This window comes from Myxocyprinus asiaticus, chromosome 20 (assembly GCF_019703515.2).
Source record: "Myxocyprinus asiaticus isolate MX2 ecotype Aquarium Trade chromosome 20, UBuf_Myxa_2, whole genome shotgun sequence".
In the NCBI taxonomy this organism is placed as follows: Eukaryota; Metazoa; Chordata; class Actinopteri; order Cypriniformes; family Catostomidae; genus Myxocyprinus; species Myxocyprinus asiaticus.
Window position 1 is genome coordinate 4204750 of NC_059363.1, and position 15218 is coordinate 4219967.

Below are 15218 nucleotides of genomic sequence, written 5' to 3' on the forward strand. Positions count from 1 at the left end.
GCTGACCAAAGTGTTAATTTTATTTGTTAATTTGCCGTTTTTATCTTTTTTTTTTATGGTAATCTCCTTCAAATTTAGTCAAACTTTTAACATGCATTGATATATTAATTAATTTTAGTCCATTGTACATTGATAATTAAGTTCACAAAAAATTGTACTTGAAAATTAGTAACAGAATTAGCAACAAAATATTTTTAAGGACAAACATTTATTAATTTAAACATTATCAACATAAGCAAACCATAGTTTCCTTTTCATGCTAGCACACGTACATCACTCAGACTTGTGTGTTTATGTCTGGTAGATGTTTTTTTATGTTGTTTGCTCATCTGCAATACGTCTCTAAGATGTTTGTCAATAAGTATGACTCGGATCTAAATAAGACATTCAGCAGATGTCTTTGAGACGTTTATGATTTAGAATGTTTGTAAATCTGACCTTTTTAAGATGTTGAGCAGATGTGAATTAAATAGGGATGCTTGCTTTCATGATGAACAGATCTAAAACATACATCTCAGTGATGTACTTGTGCTATCTGGGTTGTTTTTCATGTAAATAAGCTATGGGAATACTCGCAGTGCTAGCGATCACTGTTGAGTTCTGTTGCCGGTGTTATGGATCAGCTGGGGATCATGTTAACTGGGGATATGATTGGTGAAAAGTGGTAATGATTCTAGGGGCCCACAGGTCCAGGGGGCCCCACAACAAATTCAAAACTGCATTTTTTTAATAGGTAAGGGGCCCAGAGCAATATACAGTCAGGGGGCCCAAAATACCTTGCTACAGCCCTGGATGTGAATAATTTTACTTGCCTTTTCAGCAGATTCGTTCAATGTGAATTGTGAGTGAGTAAAGAAAAGACATTTTGCACATTATAAAATTTTTTGGTATCATTATTAAACAGAGCTGTTTCTTCAATGTCTGTTCTAATACATTTGACACAGTTTATTTTAACGGTTTCACATGGTAACATCTGGTTTCCCATGTTGTCGTGGGACATTGGTTTGAATGGGAACTGGTGATTACACTTGTCAAGATCAGTATATCGCAAGTGGAATTCTCTTATAGACAACACTAAAGCATCATAGGCTGATGTGTGTCAATAATATACTTTCAATTGCTTTTTTTCTTTATTAATGAATAATGGCTTAATTAATCATGATAGTTTGAGTTACTTTCTCCTACCATTGAAAATGATCAAAGTGATCTACTAATCACAGCTGGGATGTGGGTTCAGTGGTAAGTCATGCTGATACATCACAAAATGACCTGGATTCAAAACCTGGTTCATCAAGTGCAATTGTATCTTTGCTGCAGGTTATGATGTACTTTTAATAGGTCTATTGAAAACTATTTTGTAAAACACAGACACAATTTATTATATTGTTTTATACAAATCGATCAAAATTTTGGTTGTGTCATGGGTAATCATAAATATATGACATTGTCATGCACAGAACCTTCGAAAAGTAAAGGATATTATTATTTTAATTTAATTGACAGATGTTTACTGGGGAGTTGACCCCTGGTCTACTCATATGGTTACAATTACACTACTGCTAAACCAACCAGCTTTTCTATTACTTGCAAACAATAATTTTAACTTAAATATTTTAACAATAACTTATAAAACTATTGTTACTTTTTTAATAAATGGAAGTAATTTAAGAGTATATGCTTATTATTGACACACATCAATCTATGATGCTTTAGTGTTGTCTATAAGAGAATTCCACTTTCGATTTATTGCTCTTGACAAGTGTAATCACCAGTTCCCATTCAAACCAATGTCCCATGTTAACATGGGAAACCAGATGTTACCCTGTGAAACCGTTAAAATCGCTCTTAAAATGGTGTCAAATTTATTGGAACAGACATCGATGAAACAAAGCGGGTTAATAATGATACCAAATGTATTTATTTTTTTATGTGCAAAACGTCTTTTCTTTGCTGATAACAAACATTCTCGTCTGTAATTTTGTTAATTGAAGTGGCATTTGAACTATGAACTGCACGAGATCTTATGTCCAATGCCTTAACTATTGTAGGCAAATGCTTGACGTTGACTGGTAGGCCTATTACTTGATTTATCTGGTCATTTCGTGGTAGTTTGTCAAACTACAATTTTGATGTTGATGTTTGGAACTGATTTTACAGTGCATATCAAACTGATTAAACACAGCAGAGAGATCACATGAGACAACGACTGGCATTAGCCTAATTAAAAACATGCAAAGAAATGTTGTAATTAAAATATGATTACCTCTAGTGTAGTCAGATGACATTGATCAGAATATTTTCTCAGGGTCTATACATTGGCATGACAGTGCAGAGATATTGTTGGCTCTTCTAGAGTTTCTCGTCTTATCATATGAGGCCAGTTCAGAATTGTGCTGGTTTTGCTTCTTTCTTTTACCTGTATGTGTACACTAACTTCTTATATTTCCTTCTTGATATATCAAATACACTGAAAATCAACTTATTTGCAAATAGCAAGTCAGATGTCTCTTAAGGTTTCCGGACCCTGTACTACAGCCATGGTCCACAAAAATGGAACTTTGGTGGCCCTACAGTTGCAAGGTACATTTTGTCTCTCCAAATTTCCAATAAATTAATATTTAAGTTAAGCTTAATTGACAGCATTTGTGGCTTTATGTTGATTGCCACCAAAATAAATTTGGACTTGTCCCTTCCTTTAAAAAAAAAAGCAAATATCTGGGTTATAGTGAGACACTTACAGTGGAAGTGAATGGGGGCCAATTTTTGTAGGGTTTAAAGGCAGAAATGTAAAGCATATCATTTTATAAAAGCACTTACATTAAAGGTGCACTCGATATTAAGTTTTACTTCTCAAGAAATTAATTGCAATTTGGAAACATGTAAAAAATCACAAGCACTTAGATGAGATGAAGACTCCAGTCATATCAGTAACCTTATAAAAGCTGTTTTATTTACATGGAGAGGGTCCCCCCATGGGGGTCACCACATTAAGATCACATGACCATCTGAATACTACTCACTTAATCTCAGTAACTGCATGTTATTGGATACTTTCATTGAATGATTAAATTAATCATGGCTTACTGTGAATAGTAAATTTCAAGATTGCATCTGTAACTAAAAACTGTTCATTTTGAATGATGCTGCATCCACACCACTAGGGGTCAGTGTAAGTCCAAGATGAACAAACAAAAACTTACTGAGTGCACCTTTAATTCTTCTGTTAAAACATGTGTATTATTTGAGCTGTAAAGTTGTTTAAATCGTAATTTTTGCAGGATTACAGGGTTTATGGCATATTGTCATGGCAACTAAATTGTAAAATTGTATATGATTTGACACAGAAAAGGTTAGCAAGCGATTTGTTTTAATACTAAAATCACGCATATTGTTTATGTCTTGTGGCTATAATTTTGAAACAGTGAGTATTGCAATGTTTACAGATTGGCCCCATTTACTTCTATTATAAGTGCCTTACTGCAACCCAGGTTTTTGCTTGTTTTAAAAGAGGAGGGACAAGTTGAAATGAATTTTTGTGGTAATCAACGTTATGCCACAAATGCCGTCGATTAAGCTTCACTTGAATTGAACCTGGAATATATCTTTAAAAACACTGTAGTTATGACACTGTTGGTTTATGCACTTCACTTACATTAGTATAGTAAATGACTTAGAAAGGAACCAGCAATAATATATATATATATATATATATATATATATATATATATATATATATATATATATATATATATAAATAATAAACTCTTGGATTTAAGGACAGGAGAGGTGTTAAAGATTTAAATTAAAGATTAAAGAGTTGGTGTTAAAGATGAATCTCTTGATCCATCCAAAATCTGCACAAGGATGAAATTCTTCAAACATGACAAAAAGCTAGAAATGAATGGAAAATAATAAGAGTGATAACAGAGGCCAGTACTGTATTCGTAAATATTCAGACTTACAATTTTTTGCCTAATAGAAAAGGCGTATAGAGTTGCATTAAAAAGAGGCCACACACATAGGGACCAAGACTTTTGTAGGAGCATTGTGTTGACGATTTTTGCACAGGCAGGCACATTTAAATTTTCTATTTGTTATTAGTGAATCCAACATATTATTAACCACTTTATCAGTCCTGTGTTTTAGCTAATTGGAAAAGTAAATGGATAAGTTAATTAGACTAATTACATTGTGGTGTTTCTATCGTAAAAACAAGTGTCCAAAATACTTTCTGTCTATTGTTTGACTATTTGAAACCTTATAAAAGCTAGTTTTCTGAAAATGTTCTTCTTTAGTTTAAAAAGTGTGTTTGGGCTTCTTTAAAATAAATTCCAATTTTGATATGTTATATAATGCAAAGTCATTCATGTTTTTTTGTTTGTTTGTTTTTTTTTTTTTTTTTGGCTTAAAGGAATAGTTCACCCAAAAATTCTCTCATCATTTACTCACCCTCATGCCATCCCAGATGTGTATGACTTTCATTCTTCAGCTGAGCACAAATGAAGATTTTTAGAAGAATATTTCAGCTCTGTAGGTCCATACAATGCAAGTGAATGGTGGCCAGAACTCAGGAGGCCCAAATATCACATAAAAGCAGTATAAAAGTAATCTGTAATACTCCAGTAGATTAATCAATGTCTTCTGAAGGGATCCAGTCAGTTTTGGGTGAGAACAGACCAAAATGTTATTCCGTTTCACTATTAATCTTGACAGCAGTCTCCTTGGTGATCATGATTTTAAGTTCGATTACACTTCCTATAGTGCCATCTAGCACTCTGTGCATGCGTCAAGCACTAGGAAGTGTAATTGAGCTTGAAATCATAACCGTGCCTAGAGACTGCAAAGGAGTTCTCACCCAAAAACGATTGGATAACTTCAGAGGACACGGATTAAACCATGTCCCCCTTGTGTAGATTACTTTTAAGCTGCCTTTATGTGATATTTGGACCTTCTGAGTTCAGGCCACAATTCACTTGCATTGTATGGACCAACAGAGCTGATATATTCTTTTAAAAATCTTCATTTGTGTTCAGCAGAAGAAAAAAGTCACACACATCTATGGAATGAGAGTAAATGATGAGAACATTTTAATTTATGGGTGAACTATCCCTTTAAGTGTTCAAATACTATTTGGGGCCGCTGTATATGTATTATGGACTTTATTGATGAAAAATGAGCAGAACAAATTTGTGTGTTACTGCATTTTCACATAAATTATCCCTTTAAATTGAACAAGGTGATTTACACACAAATTTTTCATCGAATAAGGCCCTTTATCTGTTTCAGGGCATGTGCTCATAACTTTTATACATAGGCCTACTGTAAAAAGTGGAAATGCAGTTTGTTGCACAAAAGGAGCTATTTCTACCTGATCTGACCCTTGAAAATGACCTTTGTTTACATAAATGACTGTAACAAGGTTAATTCAGATATTCTAAATACATTTTTTGAAATAAAACCATTTAATTTAGTTACCATGTAAATTTGATTTTGTGCACATATGAAAAATTCTTATATCAAAGTTTATTACAAGCAGTAATAGTACATACTGTAAAATGTATTTTGGTAAAGGTGCTTCTCAGCCATGCATTGAATCAGTGGTTAGCAGTAATTCACTTACCATTACAGGGCAAAGAAACACAACACACCATTTAATTAATCAAACATCCTGCAGCTATATCTCGGTAACTATAAAGTTTTGAGTCGAAAGTACAATTACACAAATGTGTGTTGTCTCAAGCAGTAGTTTTGTATGTTCCAAACACCTAGTTCAAAATTAGAATAATTTTGTGAGTTATATTCTCCAAACTAAAATTTCAATATCATAATTTTAATTGTAGCTGTTGGGTAAACAAGCAAACACAATAAAACCACACTAGCATATAGTGCATTTAGGCAAGGGTCAACAACAGTATATAATGAAGAGAGATGAACTGTATCTTTTGTCCTGGGCAATAATGGTGGAAATGTTGTTGACAAGACTTTCAAGGGAAAGTTTTGAAATGAAAAGTCATCAGTCATAATTTACTCATCCTCATGTTGTTCCCAATAATGTGGAGAACGTTAACCTCAGTCACCATTCACTTTCATCGCATCTTTTTTTCCATACATTGAAAGTAAATGTTGACTGAGGTTATGTTAACTGTTTCTGTGCCATTTCGTCTAACATTTCCTGTGTTCCACAGAAAAACAAACAAAAAAAGACACATGGGTTTGAAACAACATGAGCGTGAGTAAATTTTATATTTTTGGATGAACTATCCCTTTAAATCCGTGGCTACATTCTGAGATTTAGATGCAAAACAAGGTTTCATGGACAAACAAGCCATAACTTTGAGAGGTAACTTCATGCAGGTGGTCCATTCACAGTCACATCATTTTATTCTGTTTCCAGGGACTTTAAACTGCATAATGTCTGAAGAAAACATCAGCTGATTTTGGTTAGCCAAGTTGTGAGTTGTGACTTAAATTAACTGATCCTGTTAACTCCATATGAGAGTACCCACAGTCGCTCCTGTGTTTCAGGGCCTTTTTATTACATTATTGTTCATGTTTGTCATGAGTTTACAGATCTCTCTTTGCTCGACAACTGACTTTTGCTATGACTGTGCTTTTTGCTTGATATAGGAACAAAAACAATGATGATTTGTTGTTATTTCACACATGAAACCACATCTAGAAATTTCCCAGCAAAGGCAAAAATAATATATATTTTTTCGAAGGAAATGTAATCAGTAAGAGTTTTGAAAAATGTCTAACCGTAAGAATTAGCAGTGATGGTTGCCTTGCACGCACCACTTAAAAAGTATATGGACACAATTGCTGTTAAAGATTAATTTACAGAATAGCTAACTTGCTCTGTTCATAGATAGCACAGCCAAATTTTTCAAGATTAGTCCTGTATATCAGATAACATCCAAAGCTTACAGTGATTCACTTACGCTTGATTGTATATTTTTGTACAGATTATGACTTTTGTTTAAAATAAGTGAATTTGGACGGCAACAAAAAGTCAAAAGGTGATTGAACAGCTTGTAGAACTGTCACTTCCTGTCATTCCGCTCTTCAACATTTTGTGTGTGTGTGTGTGTGTTTGCAGGGGGAATACACATGTAATGTGGAAAGAAGTACAAGTTTCCTGTGAGATTTGGGTTCAACAAATTGCTCAGGCCACCAGCATGCTGAATTTTTGTCTCTGCAAAACTGCCTGATGACCTTGACCTAACATTGATCCAAAGCATCTATTCACCAGTAACTGTGTTTGCAGGAACATGTCAATCCAGCACTGCTGTGTTTGTTTCCTGTTTCATACAATGTCCTGATCACCAAGTTCAGTCTTTATAGCCATTGTGTTGATGTTTATAATAATATTATCAGACTGAATGGTTATAGCTGAAGTGTATATTATAATAGTCTGTTATTTTTCATGAAACAGGTTGTCCTGTCCCAAACTCAGGCTTGGGAGACCCAAATTTGAGCCCTGTATTAATATCAGGAAGCAATTGAGTTCACATTATCAGTGACGAGCGTGATTCGGAGGTTGCATTTTTCTCTCTAACATTAAATTTTTACTCCAATGATGGTTAGGTTTAGGTTTGGGGTTTGAGTTGGAGGATACAGTTAATAAAATATGCATTCCTCTTTAATTTATTTCATCCTGTGCAGCTGAAAACTATTCACTTCACAACTCGCTTTTGGCGCCCCCTGTGGACATTACACGGAGGAAATGGAGCTCTCACATGCTCATATGCCCAACAACACTCACCGCTTTGGCCACTGGGGGCAGTGTTTCCAATTTCAGTAAGCACGGACCGATTTTAGCCAAAGAAAAGTCAACCTACCGTTTCCGATTTCACTGTAAGATCAGTCTGGTGTGAAATGCCAGGTGTTCAAGTGTGAATGAGACTGAAGAGTTACGGAGGATGGGTAGTTTTTCAGTGATTAAAGACTTCAATTTCAGTAAATTTAATTTGTGTACCTCACACAATGTTTATGAAAATGTAACCTGGTCTCATAAAATCACGGTACTATACCTACATTTTTGCTAAATTAATTTTACGTGGCTTGTATTGCGACAGTTTCCTGGTGAAATGAACACTAGAGGCACTACAGCAACAATTACTTTTATAATCTTTCACACAAATCACATGTGAAACGGCAGATTAACAGTTCATAAACACTCACGTTTTACCCTGTTCCTCACACAATGCTATCTTATGACATATTAACACTTTTGCTATAGCGCATGACGTAAGGTGATACATTTTAACGTTTGGAATACATAATTACATTTACAAGCTTGTTCGAGCTTGATCAAATTGCTCGGTAGCTCAACTGATAGAGCGTTGCACTTGCGATGCAAAGAACAGTAGTATGAGTCCTGAATAGCATGCAAGTCGACACGTAAACTGAAAGTGTCACAGAAGCACCACAAAATAATGCATATTTCATGTCACATTTGCTTTTTATGACACTGTCGGTTAGGTTTAAGGTTTACGGTAGGGATATTTGATTTAAAACTCGATAGAGAATTAACCTTTAAAACCTCTTCTGTTTGGCTAAACATTTAACTCACTTTCAGCGCCACACAGCAGATATTTCACTGCGGAACTGCCGTGATATGTGTAAGGAACCACGTAATATCATTTTGCAAAAATGTCGCCAGAATCATGTCATTTTCATAAGATCAGCCTCATCGTGTGATATCAGAAGATGCTTATATAGCACAAGAGACTTATAGACTTCTTTTTTGTCCTTTTCTGGAGCTTGACAACATTTGGTCACAGTCTACTTATTTGAATGGTAATGAATAGCTTGGACATTCTGGGAAATATCTTCTTTTGTGTTCCATGGAAGAAAGAAATAAGCTTTGGAGCAACATGAGGCTGAAACAAAATTACAGAATTTTCATTTTTGGGCAACTATCCCTTTAAAGGTTTTAACATTTCACGTAAACAGTTTTTTTTAGATCTTTTTTATTTTATTATTTTTTTATGTCCTGATGCATTGAAAGGTCATGCTTTTTTCAAGCAAGTAAATAACAGGCTTTCAGATTAACATCGGATAACCAGAGAGATACTTGAGAGACAGACACAGAGTATAAAAGAACCATTACAGAGCATTTTGTGTGGTCTTGTTTACCACGCTTGTTATGCTGAGCTCACATGGCCTCGTTTAATGTCAAATTTCATTACGATGGAGGCTGTTCCTCAGCATAACATTTGACCAGTCAGTTGATTTTAATTCACACTGTACACATGCTTTAGTCTTTTTCCCCTGGTAAAGTTGCTAGCACATGCCCAAAATGCCATAGAGTCCAAAAATCTACAATATCGTCTTAGCTGCTAATATCAAGTCAAGTCATTTTTATCTGTATAGCTATTGATTGCATAATTTGATTGATGATTTCTATTTTATCAGTAAAAAATTTAAGAAGTCATTACTATTGTGCTGTGACAGAATATCTGGTTCAGTCGAGGCTTTATTCCTAACCAATGTAGCAACAGTACTGAATAAACACCTAGGATTGTTGTGGTTATTTTCTATGAGTTTGCTCAAATATGCTGACCTGGCAGCTTTTAGTGCCTTTCTGTATCTACAGACACTATCCTTCCATGCACCACGAAATACCTCTAATTTTGTATTCTTCCACTTGTGCTCCATCTTCCGAGCTGCTCTCTTGAGAGCGTGCGTGTGATCATTGTACCATGGTGCGGGGCTTTTTTCTTTAATTTTCTTTAATCGAAGGGGGCAACACTATCAAGAGTGCTAGAGAAGACTGTATTTATATTTTCTGTTATTACATCAAGTTCTTCTAGACTTTTTGGCTTACTAAGTATGTGAGACAATTCTGGAAGATTTTTAGTGAAGCTTTATTTTTCTATATTTCTATATTTATTTTTAAGGTTATTATTCTTTCGATCTTTATTGGTCAAAAGAATAGTTCTACCTGAAGAATAGCGTGGTGTAGATTGAGTGACATTAGCAGATTGCAGCAAACAAGAGATGAGGTAATGATCTGAGATGTCATCGGTCTGCGGTAGAATTTCTATAGTATCAACATCAACTCCATATGACAGAATTAAATCTAGCATGTGATTATGGTGATGAGTTGGTCCTGTCACATTTTGTCTGACTCCAAGAGAGTTTAGAATATCGATAAATGCTAATCCCAGTGTGTCATTTTCATTATCAATGTGAATGTTGAAGTCACAAACAATTAAAGCTCTATCTACAGTAACAACTAGATCTGATAGAAAATGTGCAAATTCACCAAGGAAATCAGAATATTGCCCAGGTGACCTATATACTGTAGCAAGGGCAAAAGAGATGACAGAGATTTTTATTAGTATCTGATGGTGTCTTATTAAGCATTATTAGTTCAAAAGACTTACAGGTGCATCTCAATAAATTAGAATGTCATGGAAAAGTTCATTTATTTCAGTAATTCAACTCAAATTGTGAAACTCGTGTATTAAATAAATTCAATGCACACAGACTGAAGTAGTTGAAGTCTTTGGTTCTTTTAATTGTGATGATTTTGGCACACATTTAACAAAAACCCACCAATTCACTATCTCAAAAAATTAGAATATGGTGACATGCCAATCAGCTAATCAACTCAAAACACCTGCAAAGGTTTCCTGAGCCTTCAAAATGGTCTCTCAGTTTGGTTCACTAGGCTACACAATCATAGGGAAGACTGCTGATCTGACAGTTGTCCAGAAGACAATCATTGACACCCTTCACAAGGAGGGTAAGCCACAAACATTCATTGCCAAAGAAGCTGGCTGTTCACAGAGTGCTGTATCCAAGCATGTAAACAGAAAGTTGAGTGGAAGGAAAAAGTGTGGAAGAAAAAGATGCACAACCAACCGAGAGAACCGCAGCCTTATGAGGATTGTCAAGCAAAATCGATTCAAGAATTTGGGTGAACTTCACAAGGAATGGACTGAGGCTGGGGTCAAGGCATCAACCACACACAGACATGTCAAGGAATTTGGCTACAGTTGTCGTATTCCTCTTGTTAAGCCACTCCTGAACCACAGACAACATCAGAGGCGTCTTACCTGGGCTAAGGAGAAGAAGAACTGGACTGTTGCCCAGTGTTCCAAAGTCCTCTTTTCAGATGAGAGCAAGTTTTGTATTTCATTTGGAAACCAAGGTCCTAGAGTCTGGAGGAAAGGTGGAGAAGCTCATAGCCCAAGTTGCTTGAAGTCCAGTGTTAAGTTTCCACAGTCTGTGATGATTTGGGGTGCAATGTCATCTGCTGGTGTTGGTCCATTGTGTTTTTTGAAAACCAAAGTCACTGCACCCGTTTACCAAGAAATTTTGGAGCACTTCATGCTTCCTTCTGCTGACCAGCTTTTTAAAGATGCTGACTTCATTTTCCAGCAGGATTTGGCACCTGCCCACACTGCCAAAAGCACCAAAAGTTGGTTAAATGACCATGGTGTTGGTGTGCTTGACTGGCCAGCAAACTCACCAGACCTGAACCCCATAGAGAATCTATGGGGTATTGTCAAGAGGAAAATGAGAAACAAGAGACCAAAAAATTCAGATGAGCTGAAGGCCACTGTCAAAGAAACCTGGGCTTCCATACCACCTCAGCAGTGCCACAAACTGATCACCTCCATGCCATGCCGAATTGAGGCAGTAATTAAAGCAAAAGGAGCCCCTACCAAGTATTGAGTACATATACAGTAAATGAACATACTTTCCAGAAGGCCAACAATTCACTAAAAATGTTTTTTTTTATTGGTCTTATGATGTATTCTAATTTTTTGAGATTTGGTGGGTTTTTGTTAAATGTGAGCCAAAATCATCACAATTAAAAGAACCAAAGACTTAAACTACTTCAGTCTGTGTGCATTGAATTTATTTGATACACAAGTTTCACAATTTGAGTTGAATTACTGAAATAAATGAACTTTTCCATGACATTCTAATTTATTGAGATGCACCTGTATATCCTGTCCTCTGAGTAACACCAAAAACTTCACTGTAAATTGTAGCAACTCCTCCTCGACTCTTTGACAAGGCTCATGTTTATAACAATAACCTGGGGGAGTAAATTCATTTAAACTAATATATTCATTCAGTTTAAGACAGGTTTCAGTCAAGCAGAGCACATCCAAACTATGATCTGTAATAAATTCATTTACAGTTAGTGCTTTGTTTGAAAGAGATCTATTGTTTAGTAGCCCTACCTTTATATGATGTTTATCTTACATTTTTTTTTTTTTTTTTTTTTTTAAGTTTGACCTTAATCAGATTTTTTCTAAATGATTTAGGGAGGGGTTTGTGTTTGGTAGTTTGGGGAACAGACACAGTCTCTATATGATATCTAGGTGATACAGTCTCTATGTGTTGTAGTTTATGAGATGTCTCAAGGGAGCTAGCAGACGTTCGGAATAACCAGTTTGTCTGCTTCCTGACCTTGGCCCCAGTTAGTCAAATACTGTCACTATTTATAAAACTTTGAACCAAATTACTAGAGAGGAGAACGACACCTTCCCTGGAGGGATGTCTACCCCAAAAACTCTTCCAATTGTCTATAAATCCTATGCTGTTCTCCAGACACCACTCCGACATCCAGCCATTCAGTGATACTAATCTACTATAAACCTCATCACCATGACGAGCAGGGAGGTGGCCAGAGCATATTACAGTGTCTGACATCATTTTTGCAAGTTCACACACCTCTTTAACATCTCTAGTGATCTCCGACTGGCGAAGCCGGCCATCGTTAGTGCCAACATGAGTAACAATTTTAGAAAATCCAAGTTTAGCATTAGCCAGCACTTGTAAATTTGATCTGATGTCAGACGCCAGAGCCCCGGAAATGCATATAATGATGGTGGCTGGAGTCTCTATTTCCACATTCCTTACAATAGAATCACTTATGACCAAGGCTCTTTCAAAATGATTCTCAGTGGGTGCATCACTGAGTGAGGAGAATTGATTGGAAACCCTAACAGAAACGGGAGAGTGGTGTCACTTTGCTGAGCGAGTATGCCGCCAAGTCGTCACCCAAACACCCTGCTGCACAGGCTCTAGAGCCGGAACCAAAGTGTGTGTGTTTCTCGCTATACTACCCGCATCCGAAACAGTATCTACCGGCTTCTCTTTCTCACTGACCTCCACTAGCGTTCGGATGCGTGTCTCTAACTCATTAACCTTCTCCATCAGCCTGACTAATTCCTTACATTTATCATATGTAAATGCCTCACTGCTGGTGGAAGAAGCTATAGTAAACATCTGGCATGCAATGCAGGAAGACATAACATGAGCGGATGCCATGACTTGCCGCAATTGTTTGTTGTTGTTATGGTTGTTCTTGAGCGGTGAGGGTTTGAGATCGATGTGGTTCGATGCCATTCCTGATCAGCAGAGGTTTGAGATTGATGCAGCCACTCGTGCACCAGAGGCTTTAAATATAGTACTTACTGTCATCTCTCCTAAATGTTAGAATGACAGAAACTGCTACCCACTCCCATTGATCCCAAATTATCAGGTTTCTCTCTTATCTTGTTTAACACAATCTGTTTTTCATGGCTGTAAGTTATGCTCATTGTATATCACCTCTAAGTTCAACACTAATTCTGCTTTTACAATTTTCACTCCAAACTGAAATTCTGTTATCATTGACTCACTCTTATGTTGTTTCAAACTCATATAACTTTCTATCTTCCATGGAACACAAAAGATGTTATGTAGAATGTTCACCATTCACTTTTACTGTTTGGAAAAAAATGCAATAAAAGTGAATGGTGACTGGGGCTAACATTCTGCCTAATATCTCCTTGTATGTTTCACAGAAGAAAGAAACTAATACAGGTTGAGAACAAGATGAGGGTGCGTAAATGATGACAGAATTTTCATTTTTGGATGAACTATCCCTTTAATAGGCAGTTTGTTCATTTTGGTATCATATCTCATGTTCTGTACTAAAATACTTTTATGCCATTCATCGAGTCTATATAATGATAATTGCTAATGATGAATAATTTATATCACTCTCATTTTTAATATAGTTTGTAGACATAGAGCATGTGTTAGGATTAGATGTAGTACAGCTAGAAAACATAGTACTTTGAGGTCACATCATGACAATATGAATTCTGTCCAGACCCATGTTTATTTCCTAGTCTGATATAAGAATCACCTGATGTTCAATTTAGCATGTAGCTATATAACTTGTGCCTTCAGAAAGAGCAGTGTATATGACACTGTAGCCTTAAAACCTTGAAATTGCAGGAAGATTTTAAAATGTAAGAAATACATTGCCTTGCAAATTTTCTGAGACCCTTTAAAGGGATGAGAACATTTGAATTATGTCATCATTTACTCACCCTGATATTGTTCCAAACTCACATGAGTTTCCTTCGTGTAACACAAAAGAGGTTGTTAGACAATGAAAGTGAATATAGACTAATGCTTCTTTTTCCACAGAAGAAAGAAAGTCACATGTTCGGAACACAAGGATGAGTTCATGATGACAGAGTTTACATATTTAGGTGAGTTATCCCTTTAATGGATTTTCTTATTTCAACGAATTACAAATCCTACATCCTTGTGCAATGCAAATAGTGCTGTGCACACAATTGTGAGACATTCCCCTTTTTTGTCCTAGAGCCACACCAATGTTTATTTGACCTTATGTTTGGGATTGCTGAAAGAACTTTCTACCAAGCTTTGGTTTTCAGCAAACTGCAATGGGTTCTCTTAGAAGTTCCCTAAAGTTTGCATTTTCTGTACTTCAGTACATTGTAACAGGATGTCCAAAGTCTGCTGATGAAACCAGCATCATTGCATGATATACCACCACCATATTTTACTGAAGGTATGGCGTTCTTTTAGGTGTGTGCAGTATCAGATCTGAGCCACAAAAAAAAAAAAAAAAAAAAGAAAAGATTTCCACTATAGGCTGCTTTTGTTTTTATACAACAGGATTGCTTTCATATGGTTCTGTTTGAGATCTTTAGACTTCAGTTGGTGGTTTGGACCAACCTCCTCAAATTTATGCAGTTATTATGCAATTATTATGTTGGATTCTCGTTACAGTATTTCCTTCAAAGGGAGCTCCTTGGTCTATGTGGCTTCTCTCATAGGTTTCAGATCACAGATAGAGTTGACATTTCTTAAGCAATGTCTAGGTGGTTTGAATCGATCCAGATAACTCTTTGGATTGTTTTGTTTTTGTTTTGTTTTTTTTA